Below are 8,969 nucleotides of genomic sequence, written 5' to 3' on the forward strand. Positions count from 1 at the left end.
GCTTTGTCAACTACTGGGCCAGAGAAGGCTATTATTATCCCATGCCATTGTGTACTAGGAGGTCAGAGAAGGAAGAGGGAACTGGGCAGGAGCTGTCAGGGAGGACTTTGATGGAGGACATTGGTCTAAAGTGGACCTTGGAGGAAGGAAAGGATTGGGAAGCAGAAAAGGCATTCCTCCCTAGGGGAACTGAGGGAGGGATTTGTATCCTGTGGGGGAGGGATGAAAGTAAGGAAACTTGACTTAACCTGTGAGAGGGGTTTTGATTGAGGAACCATATGGAAAATAAGTTAAGGGAGATAAGGGAGCCTCTGATTATGAAGGATCTAGAAAAACAAAGAGATAAGAAAGGGTAAAGAAACAAGGTGAAGGATGCTCACCAACTTCTTACCTGCATATCCCACAGAATATATCCAATACTCCAATATTCTGAACTATTTATTGCTCTGGTCTATACAGCAAAACCACCATAGTGAACCATGGCAGAGTGAAAACTATGACAATAATAATATAATCAGTTACATTGCTGGATGCTATATGTAGGGAAGAGGTACTGTGAAATTTTTTATGCTCTCAGAAATAAAATGATGTTTATCCAGTTGGACATCTTCTAAAAGATAAAACTATGCATCTTCCTAATTAGAAAGTTCTAGGAAAGGGAAACCTATACTTCTTTTTCTTTCATACACTGACCCACTCCAGTATTAAATCAGCACACTGAGAAGAAAGGGCAGCATGAGTCCCTACACTGTCCTTCACCGATATTCAATCTGGCTGGAATCCCAAAATTCCAGTCTGTCATATTTCCTGACCATGGGCATCTTGCAACTATTTGTAGATTTGGGGTATCTCAGGGTAGTAAATAAATCTCCTTATAAAGATCATGAATCATGAAAAGATCTCTCTCTCATTTGGTACAGTTGTTCCTAATGTTTCTTTGGCATCTTACTACTTACTACTTTGGGGGAGTCCCTTTTATCCTAAGCTTTAACCTAAGCTTTTTCCCCATGAAAAGGAAATAGCTAGAGGAGCCTGGTTGGATGCTAGAGAAATGCAGGGATTCCAACTGTAAGAGTAAATTCAGCCATATTGTTTATTAGTTGATGCCTCGGGACTTGAAGTCTGAGATTGTCTTGCTGTTTTGGTTTTTTTATTCCTGTTACCTAGCAAATAAGTGTTTGTTGAATGAATAAATGAAGACATTTAGTAAAATCTAATGGTAATAGTAATAATGTATAATGAAAATAAGAAAGGGTGATGAACTTCTGGATCCAATACAAAAAAGCAAATGAAAACGATCAGTGAAGAAATTCTGTATACCCAATGTAAGTATAATCATGTCATCACCAGGAGCAAACATGTATTAATTTCCCACAATGCAAAAATAACTATGCTGTCTTCTTAGTCTAGAGAGCAAAGAATAGCCATAATTCCTATCCTGAGGGAGCTTACAAATTAATGGAGAAAACAATACACAAGCTTACTCAATAGAAATATTTGAGAACAGTTATGCACAGAATGGCGTGAGAAAGATGGCGTGTCAGAAATCGTGCTGGCAAGTTGGAAACTAGGTGGGGCTACTCAGGAAACATAAAATTCCTTCTCATCAGCTACTATTCATTGAGGCTGATTCTCCCTGATCATGGGGAGAAGATGAAATTAAGGCTGAAAATGAGTTTGTGATTGAGAATAAGTGAAGTTGAAGTGAAAATGAAGAGCAACAAGAGGGTGGAGCCTAAGAAGGAAATAGAGACAGAGCTTGAGGAATGACTGCGGCTGGGTCACCCCTACCTTCTGGGATATTTTTATAAAAGGAATGGTGAATGGATTTCCTTTAGTACTTGAGTATACTGAGCGTATCACTCATCCTGATAATAAAACTTTGTTCCCCCACACAATCTATGACCCCATTTTTCTATGACCTTGCAGTGGAAATATACATAAAACATGTCTTGTAAAGCCTGGCACATAGTAGGTACTCAATAAATTGTGACTGCCTTCCTCACCTATTTATCTGGTGAATGCTTTCATGAGAACTCTACAAGTTTTCTTCTCTGCCCTTGTCTTGTTAATGTCCATGGCTGTTGGTCCTTGTTCCAACTCTGCTGTTGATTCACCATATGACCTTAGGCAAATCTGATGTTCTCTCTGAGCAAGGAAATGGGGATAATGTCTGTCCAATATACCCCCCAGGCTGGTTAGGAGGATAGTGCTTGTGAAAGTACCATGAAATGCATCAAGTGCCTAGCAAATCTAAGGCATTAGGATTAAGCCCTATTTGTATCACTCCCCCAAAGAGTATGTCCATCACCCAGTGGCTGAGGTAAGGCTAGAGAAGACTGAGTAACTTTAGTGACCTAATTATTGCACAGACCCCCTGGGATGGTTTCACTAGCTCTCTGGTGCTTCCACGGGGGAGATTTGTGCACCAAGGGTGTTTAACTGATCCTTTTAAATAAAATTTAAATAAAATTAAACTGTAGTTACAATTTGAAGTTAGAAAAGCAGAGGAAATCAAATGGTTCACAAGTATTTATCAAGTAACCATGGAGACCCTTGTAAATACTCACATTATTGTAAAAATCAACATAACCTCTCACTTCCAGGAGTTTGGAGGTGATTTCAAGTTGATACAAAAGACAAGGTCACCAGTTATAAGCACACACACATGCACACAGACATCCATATTCAGAGACACCGAAAGGATCATGCTTATTTTCAGGTTGCAAAATAGATTCAAGACTTCAGGAAAACATTCTGTCAAATACCCCAGGGGGCAGAGGGATTAGACTGTGATGGGCTTAGAATTCAGTTTCTGTCCTCCATCTCCAAGCATGCTGAGAACAAAAAATGGAGTTGATTCCTCCATGAGATAGTTAAAATTTGTTTGTTTTGTTTTGTTTTGTTTTGTTTTAACGCCATTATACCACGAATTCATTGGGAATGGATCCCAGCACCTCAGGTCCTTTCTGTTAGTTCTCATAAAAGTGTGCTTCTCTGGGTGGAGCGGGCTGGTGCTTCATTGAATCCAGGTACCTTCCTCTTTGGCTTCCTTCTTTTTCTCATTTTCCTTCATACACTTCAGGAAGCTACCTCAACTCCTGGAGTGCTTAATATGCTGAACACATACTTAATTTGGGGGGCAAGAATCATGCCCTTGTTTGTTTTGACAATGCCAGCAGCAAACTGGGTAACACAGTAAGCTCTTCCGGTTCTGCCATGGTAACATTTGTGGGACAAGTGCCCATTCCCTTCACAGTGACAATATCACCTCTCTTGTAGATTCCCACGTGTGCGGCCCAATGAACAACTCCATGCTTCCTAAAAGGCCTTAAGAACATATAATGGGTACCTCTCCTCTCTCCCTCTGTGTTGGTCATTTTGGCAAATTACTGGAAGATGGTGGTTCCACCCTGCCCCCTGCCCGCCCCCAAAAAAGCAGATACAGTTTTAACTTAGCTCATACAATGAGAATCACATATAATAAAAACCATGCTTGAAAAGTCCTTAAATTGGCCATGAAGTAGAATGGCTGTGCCCATACTCCCATGCTTCTCTAAAGACATACCCATAGGTCGGCCTAACCAGTTAAAGTCTTTAACACCAGGATCACACTCACAGCAACAGTGCTTACCTTACGACAGGCACCTGGCAAATGAGGCCACAGGAGCTAAGGGCTGACTCACCTCTCCAGTCTCACTTCCTTTTGGGGCAGAATCAACCCACACTAGCATTTTAAGTCCCAGCTGTCTACTTGGCAGATCCTATCTGCCTCTTTGCGGAGAGGCAAGCCTGTTTCAAAAAATCCCTTTTAAAAAAATTAACGTTATGGATATATGGTCTACAAATGATAAAATACATCTATCTTCAGTACACAGTTTGAGGAGTTTGACAAATGTACACACTCATGTGACCAACACCACATTAAAAGGATAGAACATTGGGGTGCCTGGGTGGTTCAGTCTGTTGAGTGTCAGACTTGATTTCAGGTGAGGTCATGATCTCGGGGGTTGTGGGATCCAGCCCCATGTCGGGCTCCATGCTCAGTGGGGAGTCTGCTTGAGATTCTCTCCCTCTGCCCTTCCCCTCACACGTGCGCGCACGCTCTCTCAGATGTTTAAAAAAATAAAAGGATAGAACATCACCATACCCCAGAAAGTTCTGTTGTGCCCCATTGCAGTAAATCCCCACTCCTGACACTATTGATATGCTTCTCTTTTCAAGTATTTTCTAGAATTTCATATAAATGGAATCACACAGTATGTACTCTTCCATGAAAATGGCCCATTTAAACAAGGATTTAACCCATTCATAGAAATACAATGATTGCTATAGGTGGTAACGTCTTTGAATGTAACTTAAAGGGAAAAGAAACATACTGGCAATTGAGGAGGGAAGCTGTTCTATAAATACGGGGTAAATTGCTGACCTTTTAAGATAGGAGAATCAACTGATAATTAAGCTCAGGGGATGTCAATAAAACCAACTTCAGGAGAAGGATGGTTTGGGATGCAGCTTTGTGGAAGATGAAAGCAGATGAAATCCATTTAGATGGATGTGGAGGAAGGAAGGAGGTAAGGTAGGAAACGCCTGGAAATCAGTGTCAAACCTGATTTTGTCACTAAGAATCCACATGACTGAAGACTGTCTTCGAAGCTGTCCCTGAGTTTACAGCTGTGAGAACATGGCAGCCCAGAAGGCCAGGAGTGGAGATTGACCCTGCGGGAGAAAGTTCATCATGGTGGGTAACCTAAAGTCATTCCTGTATAAAAAATTACCAAGTGTTGAAGGACTCCATGCTGTCATTGTGTCAGATAGAGATGGAGTGCCTGCTGTTGACGTGGCCAATGATATTGCTCCAGAGCATGCTTTGAGACCTGGTTGCTTACCTACTTTTGCCCTTGCAACATCCAAGGAAGCAAACTCAGACTTTCAAAAAATAAACATATCAGCTGTTACGGTAACACCCACCAGGTGGTTCAATTCAATCGTTTACCTTTGGTGGTGAGTTTCACAGCCAGCAGCAATGCCAACACAGGACTCACTGTCAGCCTAGAAAGGGAGCTTCTCTGTTATTTGAAGAATTGAGACAAGTTGTGGACGTTAATCTGGCGGTAGTTTTGATGTACACCTTATTTTCATTATAACAGACACGATATCAATCCAGCAATCTTTAGACCACAACAATACTTGTATCCATGTACTTGGGAAAGGGCCCCTTTCCCCACCTTACACTAAAGAAAGAGCTTTAGATAGATATAGTTTATGGACAGATTGATTGTTATCTTTTCTTGTATAGAGTCTTTTCTTAATTTAGTGAGATCTGGGGATACCACAGAAATGGTTCAGTACATTAGCTCCCATGGAGTTAGTCCAGTCACCCAATATACATGAGATGTCTATTCAGTGGGTCAGAACCAAAATGGTACTTTGGTCCACTTGTGCCATAAAGTGCTCCCTGTTATATAATATGCCCAGGACTGCAGAATGAAGCAGACCTGTTTTATTATGAATAATAATGAGGACATATTTTTCTTTACATTGTTTTATTTCTTTGCATTGAGTGTGAGGAACATAAAATAGCTTTGTAAAAGTAATGAAATCAGTACATCAAAAAAAAAAAAAAAGGAGCCACATGACTTTAGGCAATTCACGTGCCCACTCTAATCCTGGTTTCCACAAGGACACAGATAAGTGTATAATAAAGACATCAGACTACAGACATGATTTCGAGTATCTACATTATTAGATGTAAGTTTTGTGAAGGCAGGAACTTTGTCTTTTATTGTGGTGACCCCAGGACCTAACAAAATACTAGCACTTGATAAATACTTATTGAATGAATGAATCATCTAAGGTCTCTTCTAGCTCTGATACCCTACTACTTTGAACAGGATCGTCTGATATGATGTTGGTTAGTTTCCTAGCCCCTGCCAATAGCAATTGGGCCCCAGTCTTGGCCCAAACTACCTCTTTGCCACAAAACCCATGTACATGTGGAGACTAAAGGTTAATCTTGCCCACCCATTAAAAGCCACTGAGACCAACACTTCCCATATACTCAAAGGGAGAAACGGCCTCCAGTCTCCCAGGAGAGCCAAAGGTAGAGGACAAAATGGGGAAAGATCTGATCCTATAATTTGTAGAAATAAAACTCATGACATATGGATCTTCTAATGGGGTACACTTAGTGGACAAATGAAGCTGAAAAGTCAGGTGTGAGACCTTCCAGAGTTAAGATGGTTGTAAGCATGGTTTTCTTTGGCTTCACAGCTTTCATTCTAACAGTTTGGTGGCCACTGCCACATGGCAAAAAACCTTATCCCAAAGGCTGCAAACTCAAATGCCCTCAGGGGCTGGATGAGTACTGGCTGAAGGGGGTGGGGACTATGCCAATACAGAATGGGAGAAGTAAGCATGGTGACCTGGACAGGGCATGCTCAAACTTAAAAAAAAAAAAAAAAAAAAAATCTAATTCACTTTTTAGATATTGTGCTGTCAGAAATATTGCTTCCAGAATTAGGCTTCTGGTGTGTCAGGTTGCAATCCAGGTGTCACTTGATGACTCTACTTATGATGGCAGGAGCCTCTCAATGGCAGCTCTTTGGAAAGCCCTGTTCATAGTAGGAGAGGAAGGAACACTTCTTGAAGTACTAAATTGTAGTGACAGACTGGGGTTTTATTGGGCTGAGCAATATGATGGACTGAGTCCCTTTTACCACCTCTTCTCTCCACCTTGCTTCCCAGGAAAGTGCCTGCTCCAGTGTTGGCTGTTTATTCATTTCCACACTTACAGCTTAGTCCCTGTGAAGCAAACCTGGCATCAGTGGGTTCAAAACACTCCAGTTCTCATCTGTCATGCCTCCTCTCTCTCCTTCCTTCCCTCCTCAGCATGACCTCTTCCTCTGCGGGCAGAAGCTCGGTCGTTTTATTCCCCCTTCCTTCATCTACTCCATGATTGTTGATACTGGAATCCCAACTCTCTCTTCTGTAACATTCTAGGTTCATGCTTCTCTTCCTACTATAAAAACTACCTGGTAGACCTAGTCACACAAAGGTACTAATGACTCCGTATGTTACTCCTCTAAGAATGTTTACTTTCAAAGGGGGTATGAGGGCAATACTGAGTGCAAAGGCAATGAAAAAAGCTGATCCTTGGCCAGTTGACCTTCCAGGTGACCCTCAGATCACAGTAGCACTTTCACCTTGTCAGTGGAATAAAGACAGTGAAGGGTCAGGGAAACTCTTGCTTCTTGTGCTAGGAAGTGCGAAGAATAAAGCTGACTTGGCAGAAGGTTTAGCAGCTATCCACTTAGGTTCACATTCCAGGTTTGCTTCTCACTAGAAGATCTTGGGAAAATTACTTAACCTATATACGCCTCAGTTTCCCCATCTCTAAGATGGAGATCATAGCAGTATCTACCTCATACATTGCTGTGACAGTTCAAAGAGTTAATACATCCAAGAGCCAAGAAAGCTTGGCACATGCTAAGAATTCAATGAGCTTTAGCTATTACTGTCTGCAAACTGGGAGCAGTGCCTCCTTGATAGATTTGGAGAATTAGATGGACACCTGCATTAAGACAGCTAACATAGTGCTTAGCACACAGTAAATGCTCAGTAAATTCCTATGGTTGTTACAAGTTGAGATGGGCTGAATTATGGCCATCAAAAATATCCAGGTCCTAATCTCTGAAACCTGTGAATGTTACCTTATATGGCAAAAGAAACTTTGCAGGATCTTTTTTTTTTAATTATTTATTTATTTGAGAGAGAGATAGAGAATAAGGCTGAGCAGGAGTAGGGGAAGAGCAGAGGGAGAGGGAGAAGCAGACTCCCTACTGAGCAGGAAACTCGACGTGAGGCTTGATCCCAGGACCCTGGGATCATGACCTAAGCCAAAGGCAGACCCTTAACCAACTGAGCCACCCAGGCACCCCTGCAGGATCTTGAAATGGGGGAGATTATTCTGGATTACCCAGTTGGGTCCTCAGTGTAATCACGAGTGTCTTGTAAGAACCCAATTCAAAAATGAGGGAATGACTTGAATAGACATTTTTCCAAAGAAGATATTTCAATGGCCCATTAGCATCTTGCTCAATAGCATTGATCATTAGGGAAATCAAAACTCCTATAGTGAGATACCACCATGCTCACACCCATTAGCATGACTCCTATCAAAACAATGGAAAGAAACAAGTGTTGGGGGGACGCCTGGGTGGCTCAGTCAGTTAAGCATCTGCCTTCGGCTCAGGTCATGATCCCAGGGTCCTGGGATCCAGCCCCGCATCGGGCTCCCTCCTCCGCGGGAAGCCTGCTTCTTCTCCCTCTCCCACTACCCTCTGCTTGTGTTCTTTCTCTCTCTGTGTCTTTTATTTATCTTAAGATAAAATCTTAAAAAAAAAAAAAAGAAACAAGTGTTGGTAAGGATGTGGAAAAATTGAATCTCTTATACGCTGTCAGTGAGAATATAAAATGGTATAGCTGCTGTGGAAAACAGCATGATTGTTCCTCAAACAATAAAAATAGAATTACCATGTGATCCAGCAATTCCACTTCTGGGTATATATGCAAAAGAATTGAAAGCAGAGTCTCAAAGAGATATCTGTACACCCATGTTCACAGCATCATCAATCACAATAATTAATACCTGGAAGCAACCCAAGTGTCCATCGACAGAAGAATGGATAAGCAAAATGTGGTGTATACATACAATATGGAATATTATTCAGCCTTCAAAGGAAGGAAATTTTGACCCATACTATAACATGGATGAACCTTGAGGACATTACCCTCAGTGAAGTGAGCCAGCCACAGAAAGATAAATACTGTATGATTCTGCTTACATAAGATACTTAAGAGTAGTCAAATGCATACAGACAGAAAGCAGAATGGTGGGTGACAGGGGCTGGGAGAAGTGGGAAATGGGGAGTTAGTGTTTAATGGGTGTAGAATTTCCGTTTTACAAG

At 41.5% G+C, this 8,969-nt stretch overlaps 1 pseudogene; it reads left to right on the forward strand.

The window, feature by feature from the left end:
• The first annotated feature begins 4,709 nt into the window (after positions 1–4,709).
• LOC117998433 lies at positions 4,710–5,147 on the forward strand (annotated as a pseudogene).
• Positions 5,148–8,969: the final 3,822 nt, after the last annotated feature.

This window comes from Mirounga leonina, unplaced genomic scaffold (genome assembly GCF_011800145.1).
Source record: "Mirounga leonina isolate KUSES-001 unplaced genomic scaffold, KU_Mleo_1.0 Mir_114, whole genome shotgun sequence".
NCBI lineage: Eukaryota > Metazoa > Chordata > Mammalia > Carnivora > Phocidae > Mirounga > Mirounga leonina.